The sequence below is a fragment of the Gossypium raimondii genome, chromosome 13, assembly GCF_025698545.1.
Source record: "Gossypium raimondii isolate GPD5lz chromosome 13, ASM2569854v1, whole genome shotgun sequence".
Taxonomy (NCBI): domain Eukaryota; kingdom Viridiplantae; phylum Streptophyta; class Magnoliopsida; order Malvales; family Malvaceae; genus Gossypium; species Gossypium raimondii.
In genome coordinates this window covers 46053616-46068265 of record NC_068577.1, presented here as the reverse complement: position 1 = coordinate 46068265, position 14650 = coordinate 46053616, and the positions used below count along the sequence as shown (strand labels likewise).

At 35.1% G+C, this 14650-nt stretch overlaps 1 long non-coding RNA gene across 1 annotated transcript; it reads right to left on the bottom strand.

Annotated features, from left to right (window-relative positions):
- Nucleotides 1-10874: 10874 nt before the first annotated feature.
- LOC105781187 (uncharacterized) lies at nucleotides 10875-11610 on the bottom strand. The gene is made up of 3 exons (XR_001129548.2): nucleotides 11430-11610; nucleotides 11222-11339; nucleotides 10875-11098 (listed from the first exon to the last, which is right to left on the bottom strand). It is a non-coding gene; the product is annotated as an uncharacterized LOC105781187 (long non-coding RNA).
- Nucleotides 11611-14650: the final 3040 nt, after the last annotated feature.

Sequence of the window (14650 nt, the reverse complement as noted above, 5' to 3'; positions counted from 1 at the left end):
ATAATCCAGTTGGCAAACAGGTCAGTCATCTATCCCGAAGGGTTGCTTGAAGACGTCATTATTAAAGTTAACGAATTAGTTTTCCCGGCAGATTTCTACATTATTAATATGGAGGACGATAACTCAACTAATTCATCTGATATTTTTCTTGGAAGGCCATTCCTAAGTACCGCAAGCGCAAAAATTGACGTTCAAAGCGGAACACTGACAATGGACTGAAATCGTGAAATTCAACGTCTACGAAGCTATGAGTCATCCTAACTCACTATTAAATATTTATAGTATCGATATTATGGATTGTTTAACTCAATTTTATTCTGAATATCATGACTTTGATGAGTTGAAAACTGTCCTTTGCAGAAGCATTAACATGAATGTTTTAAATTATCTCGAGGAATTATCAATTATAGAAGATCCATTGCGAGAAATTGTCAAGCACTTGGAGACGCAACCATCATTGACGAATTGAGGTAACCAATTTGAACTATTACCTTCCCAAACTAAAATGTTGCCTTCGGTTTTGCAGCTACCAACCTTAGAGCTCAAAGCATTACAAGACCACCTTAAGTACGTCTTTTTGGGAGAGAAAGACACATTACCGGTGATAGTGTCAAACAAACTAACCAAAGACGAAGAGGAAAGTCTAGTTTGAGTTCTGATGGATTATAAGGAAGCTATTGGTTGGACAATAGCCAACATTAAAGGCCTAAGTCCATCCACTTGTATGCATAAAATTTCCATCGAAGGTAACATGAAACCAAAGAGAGATGCTCAAAGACGTCTTAATCCACCCATGATGGAGGTAGTAAAAAATGAGATCCAGAAACTGTTAGATGCTGGAATGATATACCTGATCTCCGACAGTGATTGGGTTAGCTCGGTTCATGTCGTACCCAAGAAAACTGGCGTGATAGTGGTGAAAAACTCATCAGGAGAGCTGGTCCCTACCCGAGTCCAGAATGGATGGAGGGTTTGCATCGATTACAGGAAGCTGAATATAGCTACTCGGAAAGACCATTTTCCACTTCCCTTCATCGATCAAATGCTCGAGCGATTAGCTGGTAAGACTCATTATTGTTTTCTCGATGGGTACTCGGGATTTTTCCAAATTCTGGTGGCTCCGGAGGATCAAGACAAAACAACTTTCACATGCCCCTTCAGAACGTTTGCGTATAGACGAATGTCGTTTGGACTCTGTAATGCTCCGGCCACTTTTCAAAGATGTATGGTAAGCATATTCTCTGATTACATCGGGAAAATTATTGAAGTCTTTATGGATGACTTTACGGTATACGGTAACTCTTTTAACGAATGTCTCGATAATCTTGCTAAAATATTACATAGATGCCTAGAATTTAATCTTGTTTTAAATTATGAAAAATGCCACTTCATGATTGACAAATGATTAATTTTGGGTCATATAGTTTCTTCAGAAGGAATTGAGGTTGATAAGGCAAAAACGAATATTATTAACTCATTACCTTACCCCACATTTGTGAGGGAAATTCGTTCGTTTCTTGGCCATGCAGGATTTTACAGACGATTCATAAAAGACTTCTCGAAAATCGCGTAACCGCTTTGCAGTCTGTTACAAAAGGATAAAGAATTTGAATTTGACCAGACTTGTAAAGACGCATTTGATGTGTTGAAGCAGAAATTGGTCTCTGCTCCCATAGTACAACCACTAAATTGGAACTTCCCGTTCGAAATCATGTGTGATGCAAGTGACCGAAGTGTGAGAGTTGTTCTTGGCCAAAGAATAGGGAAAGAGCCTCAAGTTATCTAATACGCTTCGAAGACTTTGGATGCTGCGCAAAGCAATTACACAACCACTGAGAAAGAATTATTAGCTGTTGTGTTTGCTTTAGATAAATTTCAATCTTACCTGTTGGGAACTAAAGTGATTATTTTTTCTGATCATGTAGCTTTGAAATATTTAATAGGGAAGAAAGAGGCAAAACCTCGATTGATCAGGTGGATTCTACTCCTACAAGAATTTGATTTTGAAATCCGAGATAAAAAGAGATGCGAAAACTTAGTAGCCGACCATCTGAGTCGATTACCGATTCCAGTAGACGACACACCATTGAAAGACAACTTCCCAAATGAAAACCTATTTTCAGCAAATGCGGTTCATCCTTGGTACGTAGACATAGTAAATTACCTCGTTACAAGTACTGTTCCTTCGGAATTGCCAAGGTCTAAAAAATATAAGATAAAAAAGGATGCTCGATATTACATCTGGGATGATCCTTACCTTTGGAAGCATTGCTCCGATCAGGTAATTTGACGGTGTGTAGCAGAAATAGAGGTACAGTCTATCTTAACTTTTTGTCACTCTTATGCGTGTGGAAGACACTTTGGACCCAAACGCACCACACATAAAATTCTCGAATGTGGACTATTTTGCCCAAACATATTTCGTGATGCCTTCTTATTCTGCAAACCCTATGAAAAGTGCCAAAAAGTTGGCAACCTTAGTCGTCGAAATGAGATGCCCGTTACTCCCATTCATATTTGCGAAATTTTCGATGTGTGGGGCATCGATTTTATGGGACCTTTCGTTTCTTCTTTCCAAAATTTTTATATACTCTTAGCTGTTGATTACGTCTCTAAGTGGATAGAGGCGAAGGCCACTCGCAATGATAATGCTAAAACCGTAGTTGACTTTCTTAAAATTTTTATCTTTTCCAGGTATGGCGCTCCACGAGCATTAATCAGTGACAGAGGAACTCATTTTTGCAATAAGCTCATAAGTGCACTTATGGAGAAGTGCCAACTCGAGAAATCAAGTCCATCTTGGAGAAGACTGTTAAACCTAACAGACAGGACTGGATCTTAAGACTAAATGACGAACTTTGGGCTTATAGGACAACTTACAAGGGACCAATAGGCATGTCTCCTTATCGACTCATTTTTGGTAAACCGTGCCATCTCCCGGTCGAATTAGAGCACAAAGAATTTTTGGGCAGTTAAGCAGTGTAATATGGATATGGAGTCTGCAGGAAGGTCTCGGAAGTTGGACATCTAGGAACTCAAGGAAATTAGAAACGATGCATATGAAAATGCTCGAGTTTATAAAGAAAAGACAAAGGCGTTTCATGATAAGTTAATCACTAGGAAGCAGTTTTCAATAGGACAAAAAGTTCTCCTATATGACTCCACCTTAAAAATTTTCGCTGGTAAGCTTCGATCCAAATGGATAGGTCCATTTACTATTACTAATTTATTCTCAAATGGTGCAGTGGAAATTCAAAGCGAAGAAACCCGGAAGTGCTTTAAGGTGAATGGTTAACTACTGAAACCCTTCTACCAGAATTTTCAAACTCATGCAGTTGAGGAGATTGTTCTCGAGGAGCCTAGAACTTGAATAACAGGTCGTTGAGCTAATGACGTTAAACAAAGCGCTGTAGGGAGGCAACCCAAATTTTCCCTTTATGCAAATAAAATTTTTAGTAAAACGGAAAATGGAAATGCATGTCGAGGATCAGTTCTATCTAAGGAAAGACTTGGTACTTAAGAATGTCCATTGTGACTCACCTCTCTTTCCTGGGAACTTATTTGGTGCATTTATCACGACTATTTTACTAAATCTCGTAATCTTGGTTTTTAAATAATTTATTTCTCGAGTTTATAGCTTAGCTAATAAATTCAAGAAATAAAAAACACACATTTTAATTTTAATTTTATTATTATTATTATTTATTTTTACTATTTTATTTCATTTTTATTTTATTTTATTTTATTTTTGCAGGGAGACATTCCAAGACAAAATTAAATTCCCCATGTTTGCCCACAAAATTCTTTTTATTTCAACCAAGGCCCACTCCACCTACCCACCATTTAAACCAATCCAATACCCAAGCTAACCCATTAACCAAAACCCAAACCTATCATACCTACCCAAATTCAAACCCAAAAATTAAGCCCAAAAACACCCCAACCACCTTTCCCAATAAAAAATTAAAAAAATCAAAAATAAAAAATAATAAAAAACCCCCAACCGTCCACCCCTTTTCCAAATTTATCAAATCCTAAGCTTTCACCTATCACATCCATCTTTTCACCTAGAAAACTAGAACCCCATACCCCCATTTTAACCTTTCCCTCTCTCCCCAACCGTCCACCTCTTTTCAAATTAAAAAAAAAACTTTCACCCATCAAATCATACTTTTTCACCTAGGAAATTAAAACTCCACTACCACTCTCCTCAAACAAATAAAACACTTTCGCCAATCAAATACCCAATTACCCCCATTTGACCGGCCATAAACTAAAACCCCTTTTTCAAATCCTACCATTTTTTTTTCTTTTTACTAAGTTCCTTCCTTACCATCTTCAAAACCACCACCCACCACCTCTTTCTTTCAAACCAACCACCCTAACATGGCCCCCACCCACGACCGCTCCACCCTTTGTCCGCTCTTTCTTTCAACACCGTTTCTTCGTTCCACCCTTTATCACCATCGACTCCGACGAGTCTCCTCCATCTCCATCGCCGCAATCGCGCCGTCCTAGAAGAAACTGTAGCCCAACTCCAATCGTCGTAGTCTACCAGCCCCATGAGCCACCTAATTCGACCGACCATTCTCCAAATAGCCCTGTCGAACCACCAAACTCATCCGACAACCAAGACCGCCCATCCCCTCGACCAAACGTCCATGCACATCAACCAATACAACCGGGGCCTTCGAGAAGAACTCCGTGACCCCCGAATGATGGTGCTGAACCACATTCAACGCAAAGACGAACCCGAGGTCACCAACAGCCACCTTTGGCCGGTTCATCAATTTCGACAAGGAAGATGATTCATGCTTCCGGAGAACAGATTCCACGGGAATCTAACGTTCACAAACCCGGCGCACCGAGTACAATTCGAACAAATCCAACATCGCCCTCTTCCAATATGTAAACACGCCACCCATTCTTTTTACCCATTTTAACCTTATTTAATTTATCCAACTTCAATATGCCCCAAACCTTAGTTAACTAAATCTATTTCAGCTTTAGGTCGGAGTTAGCCTCGTCAAGACCCGTGAGTTACGAACTCGAGCAATTTAATTCCTAATTTTCAGTATTTATTACTTCTCAAAATTAAGAGTATGACTTCGTCAACTCACAAAGTCAAATCAACACTAAGTCAAAAAAGACGTCGTTTGAGTTAGTGTGCTTAGACGTACAGTTGGAATTCCGAAAGGATCGATTTCCTAATCGATTTTCTGTGAACACATTGGTGTACCAAGTGTGGATTGTTGTTTGGTTCCGTCAAGGGAAGTAGTAACCGGATTTAAATGTCCCACGCAGTTGAGGGCATTGGTTCGAGCTAGGCTCTTCTAGAATACAAAGCTACCGAAGTTTTAAATCACAAACGTTTCGTTGATTGTTCGATCGGTAAGGGTTAGTTATAGGACGTTCCATAACTAATTTACACAAGGAAGAGTTGGTGTCCGAGGCGTCCTTGGTAGCTATAACTAGCTTATTGAAAAAGAGGAGTTCATCTAATCTCGAGGATCGTTTCAAAGACGAGGAAAAATTTGTGCCTGAAGCTAAGCTAAGTTTAATTAATTTTTCTTCTGATTTATTTAACTATTATTATTATTATTTCAGCTTTTACTTTTTACGCATTTTTTCTATTTATTTTAGGTTTCAAATTTTATCCCCCTAAATTTTTTGGGCACGACAACTGTCCCGACATAAATCTGGCCAAGAGAGCAATAATTTACAGTAAATCCAGTCTCTGAGGGATCGAACCTACACCCTAAACTGCTTAAATTTACAAATTAGGTGTAGGATTATATTGGTGGAATCGACACCCATCAAAGGCGCCTTAATCTACCCATGGTGGGGAACATAAATTAATTCTAATTTGCTTATCCGTTGTCGCTTTTTGCATGTTTCTCGTGCAAGGTAAATAATTTCCTTGATAAATTAGGATGGTCCACTTATGGTTTGACATACTTAGCTATTTAGATCTTTATGTATAAACTTTTCAATAGCCTTGACTTAAAGCAAAAAAAAAAGGAATAATAATAATACTACTCTGATATGAATGTTAAGAGTGAAAATTGGGGTTGTACACTGGACCGAGTAACTGGAATATGGTGCTTGGGTTGTCATCACATCTCTCGTAAAAAGGTTCTTGTGGCTGTCCAATTTCTTTGCACTCACTTCGCTAACAAGCTATCACGAGTAGGGTGGAATAATCCGCTTAGAGACATCCGAATCGAGTAACCGGAACATGGTGCTTGGATTGTCATCATGACTCGCGTCAAAAAATTCGAAAGTGTCCCAAGTACAAAAATAATAAAATGAGTGGTAGGTCATTCTTATTTCTTAGGCTAGCTAAATATGTAAGGACTAAATTGTTGAATTGTGCAAACCATGGGGGTCAAATCCTATTATGGAGGAAATTTTCCCTTTTGTAGATACATACAAAATGCTCGAAGACTAGCATGAACTAAGTAGGGGGATTTGATTAAATGCTAAAATTACATATTTTATGTAATTGAATTGGTTAATTTATGAGAGTGCACAACTAATTTTTCCATGTTTATATTGAATTTTGTGCAGGGATGCAATTTGGGGCTAAATAGAAGAAAAAAGAAACAATTGGGCTAGATTGAAGAAAGGAGCAAAGAAGACGGGCCAAAGCAGAATATTTACAAGATGTAATTTAGTGGGAGATCATGTAGGGATTTTTATATCATGGAATATTTTATTTCCTTGATTTTCTATGGCTAGTGGCTCTTAATTTGGCAAAGCCACTAGTATAAATAGGGGGCTACTTTGTTTATTTAATCATCAAGTTTTTAATCAAACTTATATCTCTTGAATTCAATCTTTTTCTTTCCTTTTTGCAAATTTAGTTGCTGACATTAATACCTTATATTTTTTCTATCTATTATTTTCCAACTTTGGCACCCAATCCTTGCGTCACCCTCACCCACTTACTTCCATTTCTTTTTCATTTATTCAACCTTCTCCAACTATGCCCAATATCAACATGCCCCAAACCTTAGTCAACTAAATCCATTTTCAGCTTTAGGTCGGAGTTAGCCTCGTCAAAACCCGTGAGTTACGAACCCGAGCAATTTAACTCCTAAATTCCAGTACTTATTATTTCTCCGGATTAAGAGTATGATTTTGTCAACTCATAAAGTCAAATCAACACTAAGTCAAAAAAGGCGTCGTTTGATTTAGTGTGGTTAGGCGTCTGATTGGAATTAGAAAGGATCGATTGTCTAATCGGTTTCTGTGAACACATTGGCGTGCCAAGTGGGGATTCTTTGTTTGGTTCGTCAAGGAAGTAATGCTTAGAATTTAAATGTCCCGTGGTTGAGGACATTGGTTGAGCTAAAGCTCTTCTAGAGCATAAAGCATCGGAGTTCTAAATCATGAGCGTTTGATTGTTGTTCGATCGGTAAGGTTAGTTATAGGGCGTTCCATAACTAATTTACACAACACCAACTCTTCCTTGTGTAAATTAGTTATGGATCCTTTCGAATTCCAATTGTACGCCTAACCACACTAACTCAAACGACGTCTTTTTTGACTTAGTGTTGATTTGACTTTGTGAGTTGACGAAGTCATACTCTTAATCCGGAGAAGTAAAATACTGAAAATTAGGAATTAAATTGCTTGGGTTCGTAACTTACGGGTTTTGACGAGGCTAACTCCGACCTAAAGCTGAAATGGATTTAGTTAACTAAGGTTTGGGGCATATTGGAGTTGGATAAATTAAATAAGGTTAAAATGGGTAAAAAGAATGGGTGGCATGTTTAAGTATGGGGGCTGGAATTTTGGTAGTGTACTAGAGTGGGATGGTTTAGCTACTGGAAATGAAAAGGAAGTTCGAAAAAAAATTGTAAATGGTTTAAGTTGGTGACAAACTAGAAATTAATAAATTGAAAGAAAAAGAAACCAAAAATAAAAAATAGCTTCGTGAGAAGGAAGGAGGAATTGTATTCCAAAGATGAAAACTTGATTAATGACTTGATGAAAAACACTTGATGAAAAGACTTGATGAAAAGCTTGATAAGAACTTGATGCAAAACTTTTAAAAAAAACTTGGTAATTAAAAACTTGAATAATGACTTGATGAATGAATGAACATAGTAGCCCCTATTTATACTAGTGGCTTTGCCAAATTAAGAGCCACTAACCATAGAAAATCAAAGAAATAAAATATTCCATGATATAAAAATCCCTACATAATCTCCCACTAAGTCAACATAGAATTTCAACTAATTACATCTTGGAAAAATTCTTCTTTGGCCCGCCTTCTTTGCTCCTTTCTTCAATCTAGCCCAATTGCTTCTCATTTTTCTCTTTTGACTCCAAATTGCACCCCTGCATAAAATTCAATATAAAATGTAGAAAATCAGTGGTGCATTTTTATAAATTGGCCAACTAGATTACATAAAATATGTATTTTTAGCATTTAATCAACCGTTGTAATGGATAATAGCTCTGACTCGTCTACTAATCTTGAACCAAATAGTCTGTTCCATATGTTTAAAACGGAGAAAATAGTAAAAATATAATTCTCGTCACCCAAATTAAAAGACCTACACGTAATTTAATAAATTACCTTTGCTTGGAAAACTATGTCAAAATTCAAGTTTTTCACGACAACCCTCTTCTCCTAATGCTATGTATCCTTATGGAAACTCAAGGGAATGTATTGAGTTTATTTTATAGAGAATAATACCCCGAGGCACATCAAACGATTCTAGTAACAACACATGCTGTCTGAGTATCACAGGTTTTGAGGTACACAGTTAAAGTTAAAAATTGTGGGAGAGAAAACACTCTTCGTATGGGGCATTTTTAGTAAGGCAAGAAAAACATGTTCTATAATATCATGTATCTCGAGATTCTCGGGTTGTAGTGTCTAAAGTTGAAAATGGTGGGGGACAAAACGCTCCTTTGCTATAACATTTTCAACAATGCAGCAATAATATCATGTATCCCGAGTTGCAGTGAGCTTAGAGGCAGAAGCAATTAAGTTGGGGTTAGGGTTGAAATGCTCAGAGAGAAAACAACCATATAAGTGCACGGCGAGGCCATGCAAAGGGTTTGGTTAAGATATGCCAGATTCCACCAAATATACAAATGGAACCTAACCATACATGTCCTCCAATTATATCTTCCAAATCGTCCACACTAACAATCCATCATTCACCTCCAAAGGGCGATTTTAGTAAATAACCAAATATAACACTTGGGCTAAGAGTCAAGTTGGTAATTTTTCTTACATCTCCCCCTCCCAAAGCCCAGGTCTCATATACACCCCCAATATAAAGAGCCTTGAATACTAGAAGAAAAGCACCTATACCTAGCAAAATTAAGTGAATACCCAAAATTGTGGTCATTTTATTTCTATCTTTCTATAGCGTTTTCAACTGACATGGTAGTGAAAACGCTTCGTATAGGGCACGTTTTCATGCCACATGTCTAACGTCTCAGTGTAATATGTGTCCTACATTAAGAGTTTACAGTGCCATGTCGGTTGAAAATGTCCCCTACAGGGAGCGTTTTCTCTTTGGGCGTTTCAACCCTAACCCTGACTTGATTTCTTTTGCCTTTGAGCCCACTGCAACTTGGGATTCCCAAAATAAATTTCATACACTACAACCAGAGATTCTCAAGATAAAATAAAAAAAATTTACCCCGCCCCATCCCCTATATAAATGGCCGTTCTCACCCCCTACTCCATCATATCTCTGTCTCCTTTAAGTTATTTTTTTCTTTTTCTTACGTGTTAAAATTTTCGAGATTAAAGATTTATTTCTCTTTGGCTTTAAGGGAGACATAGTCATAGTTTTAAGTTGTGTTTGGGTTCACGGTGATGTCTAGAGCTGGGTAACCTAGAAATTTCATCTGTCGTGTGAGTATGGAGTCATCACTTGAGAATCTGAGATCACATTGCAACTTGAGATCCAAGTTGGCAGTAATTATACGGTTTGGGGTTGAAGTGTAACTAATGCTTCAAGTTTACAAAGGTTATACTGTCAAAGGATGGAGCATAACTAGGGCCCTAGTTAATGGTGGTTATGAAGGCACAAAAACGAGTTTCTTCTCGTCAGAGGAGGATATAGAAGTCAAAGACAAAAAAAACATAGAGGCCTTCCAGTATAATCAAGTAATTCGTTTTGTTTATCTCCACCGAAGGCAGTGACCCTTTTACTAAAACCTGTTACACCCCAATTCTGTCACAGGTTATAGTAACGGGGTCACCACTTTCAGTAGTAATGGAAAAATGAATTACTTAATTATACTAAAGTGTCACTACATTTTTATTCTTTGACTTCTGTATGGGTTTTATAAAGCATCTTCCTCTAATGAGGAAAAACTCTTTGTTGTGCCCGTATAACCACTGACAACCAGGGCCCCAGTTATACCCCATCCTTTGACAACATAAACACATCAACTAGAGACCGTATAATTACAGTCAACTACGACCTTGAGTTGCAACGCGATACGACTTCTCGGGTGATGGCTCCTTACTCACATGGTAGATGAAATTTGTAGGTCAACCAGCTCCATGACACTACCGTAAATTCAAATATACCTTAAAACTATAACAATGTTTATCTCAAACACGGAAAAAAATAAATTTACAAACTTCTAATTTTCATCTACAAGAAAAAAAAAGAAAAAAAATTATTTTTAGTAAAGTAAAAACTCATCCTACAGGGAGCGTTTTTATTGTAAGAGAGGTTTTCCTTTCTCTCTCCAAAAACAACATATATTAGTAAATTTAAAAAAAAACATAGATACTCAAATGTTTTTTTCAGTATATATTGTTAAATTTTGCCAATAATCGAATAATGATTTAAGTGTAGAATTTTAATTCTAGTAATGACAATATATTGAGAAAAAGTAAGTACTTTATACCATTATGAGAAGTAAGTAAAGCAAGATATAGAAGTAGAAATTTGAGAATACAAACATAAAGCTTTATTTACATTACAAGGTGTATAGGGTAATAAAATATGTTACTATTGAACTGAAACCAAATAAAAGAAACAGGGTGAAGCCTCCAGTTTCTTAGAAGCACATGTCCAGGCAACAGTAACAACACAGGCCGCTACAACTGCATATAAACCCAAAAATCTTAAGTTAAAAATCCAATTTCTTTATTTATAATCCTTTCTCTATCAGTTTATTTGGTAAGTTTGTCTTTAACGCATCCAAAAGATTGAGAGAGAGAGATTACAATCCACTCCAAAATCCATTGCCTTTGGACTCGGTTTTTCTCATAGGATTTGGAGGTTGATATGCCATCTGGGGAGCTACACAATTAGGATTAGGTGGCGTTGGGACGGTGGGAATATCTGCTATCCTCAACACCAAAAAATTGCTACTATAAGCTATAGCCTTCAAACGTTTAGACTCGGTTATTAATAGACATAGAGGAAGCTTACCTTTAGCATCGTATTGATCATATTCAACCATGTTACAACTTGGAATGGACTGATCTTGATATCAAGTCGAAAACAAGAATGTTGAGAATAGCAAGCTGGATAACTATAAGATGAGATTAAAGGAAGGGTCTCAAAGGGTTAATATAAAGACACAAGTAAGTGGAGTTGTTACAGCTTTACCGTGGTATTTGGTAGATAAGCAAGCTATGACCATTATCTAAAGCTATCCCCCACCTTTGGAGTGCTTCAACTCATTCTTTAGAGGACAACTAAGCAATGAGATTTTGATGTTGTTGAGGGTAATTCCATCATTTGCACATGATAAAAGAAACGAAATACGGAAGAATGTTCATATTTTTAAAAAAAATTGTATTGAAAATTATATAATAATTCATTTCTATGCATGCTAGATTATAACACGTTCATAGGAGGACTCAAACATATAAATATCTATTAGAAATCTTATTATATGCGTATGCGTGAAATTATAAATATAAAACACAAATGTGTATTTTAAAAATAATGAAACGTATGACTTGAAACTAATTAATAATAATTACATATAAAACAATCTTCAAATAAAACAATTGAAAAATATTATTTGAGAATTAAGCTAGAAGCAACAAATTCATATAGAAAATTCTTTCCACTCAACTAATAATCATTTATTAATATATTTTTATAAATATATATTTTTGTTCACCCTGGCCATGAGTTTGATAAAATCTAAGACACATAAAATGAATTATTAACATGTAAAATTATATACAAATTTTAATACACAAAAAATAATATAAACACTAGTATAATTGTTATTTTTATTATATTTTGATGTATTCAAGTTTTGTTAATGTATTTAAAATATTGTAAATTGATGTAATTTTAACATACTAATAATTAATTTTATGCATTGATTGATGTATTAAAGTATTTTATCTTAATTAATTTTATATTTTTAAAGTTTGCTCCTAATCCAATTATAAGTATCTTTTGTAATTTTCATATATATATATATATATATAAAGATGACGAAATAGATGAAGTGAATTCTAACCCATGGATTTGTTTGGTTGGTTATTTGTTAAAGTATTGGTTGTTCATAGTTTCATTTGGAAGATTATTTATAAATATCATTCATAGTAATTTTTTAGGATTTAGTTCATTGGTCCGATCGGTTTAATTGATTTGATTAAAGATTTATTAAAAATTAAAAAATCGATTTAACTGGTTCAATCGTCAATTTAATTGACTTTTTAGTCGATTTAATTGATTCATACTAATTCTTGATCTAACCGATTCTCAATCCGACCAATCGGATCAATCAATCCAATTTAATTTGGTTGAGGTCCTGGACTAAAATAATCTCCCACTAACTATTTGTTTTATTTATAAATTCCAAGAGTGACGCAAATTATAACCAAGATTTGGCCTTAAATGGTTAACTTCACTCGCAATTGAGTTGTTTACTCAAATTGTTGACCAACATCGGATTTGTTCAAAAAAAAGAAAGGGTATTTTGGAGGAAAAGCTCTTGATGACTTTCGTCTCTTTAAAATCAATTTAATTGTTTATGATTCACCACCTACTTTTGTCATTTCATGGCTTCCATGCATGTTTGCTTTCTACTATTTCTAGTTCACATTTTAGCATTTATTCATGGAAATTGTTTTTCACAAGATATGGCCTCCATACCGTCATTTTAATAAATTTTCAAATTCAACAAAATAAAAATCTAAGTTTAGAAGTATCCACAACGTCCATCTTCAAAGTCTTATCAGATTAAATGAGTTTAATTTTAATATTTAAAAATAATTCCCCACGGCAAAATCATGAATTTTTTTTACATTCAAAAAGTTGGTATCTCTTCAGACAAGTTGATGAAATATGAGAATGTAATTTTATTTTTGACAATTTTATTTCATTTCAAGAATTATATTTTATATATATTTGTAATAAGTAAGTATCGAAGACTCTGTCAATGAAATTTTGATAATTTATTATCATTTAGAAATATTATCTTTATTTTTCTTTAAATCTGTAAAATATATATGAAATATCACATTAACAAACACATACATGATAAAAGCATAAAATGAGAAGTAATCTTCCATTTTTCAACAATGATTTTATTTATTATTCTAGAATTTGTAGAGCAAAACAATTAACACAAAAAGAAATACTTGGCCAAATTTAATCCTCAAAGAAATTTATTAATGAATTAACCACCTTTTACCTAAGATTGATTTTAAAGCATTTGAACTAATCAATTTTATCTTGACGTTGGTTTTATAATAAGTGGGACACATGTATTACTATTTTTTTTGAAAAAAATAATAAATATTCATAGTAGATGATAAATGATAAGTTCTATCAACACAACAAAGCTTTTACTCTTACCATCAATAGGACATCAAGACACATTGACAATTGGCTTTGTCACAACTCAAGCACGGCATATCTGGAGTGATTGTAAGTACTTAATACGATAAGGAAATCAACCCCGGATGGTCCAAAGCAGTGAGCAAAAATCAACAAAAGAATCGTCATTCCCCAAACTAGAGAGGACGACAACAAAACCATCCCCAAAATCACTTGTAAAACTAAGGTTACATGATTAAGCAAGACTAAAAAAACGTGTTACAAGAGCAGACAAAAACTTCTAAAACTGAAAACTTATTAAACAATGGAAAAACAAACAAAAAGCATATAAAACTTAAGACAACACGAGTCCAAATCAACTCGTAAAATTATTTATTATTCTGAAATACTCTTAAAATAGAAACATATTAAGAAGCTGACGAAGAGTCACTCGCTTTCCAAGAAAAATTACTGGTGGTCAATGGAGTTTTAGCGAACGGCAGACACCGCCATCTGTCCATCACAACTTGTGAAGGCAACAAAGATACCCACAAAATAGATATGCAAATTAAAAAGAGAGAAGACATGTGGAGTGAATGAGAAAAAGAAAGAAAGAAAAGGTTGGTGAGAGGGAGAAAAAGGCGGGTAATAGACAGCCCGGAGGCTGGCACCGCCGCGAGGCAAAATAAAAAATAAGAAGCAAACGGCTTCAAGAAAAAAAGAGAAAAAATTTTAGGGTTTTTTTATTTATTACTAATCATTTTTTATTTTCTCCTTATCCTAAAAAAATTGGATTTAATAGTTTCCAAGATTACTAGGCATCTTAAAAAATCAGAAACATATCATATTAAAAAAATGGTTCG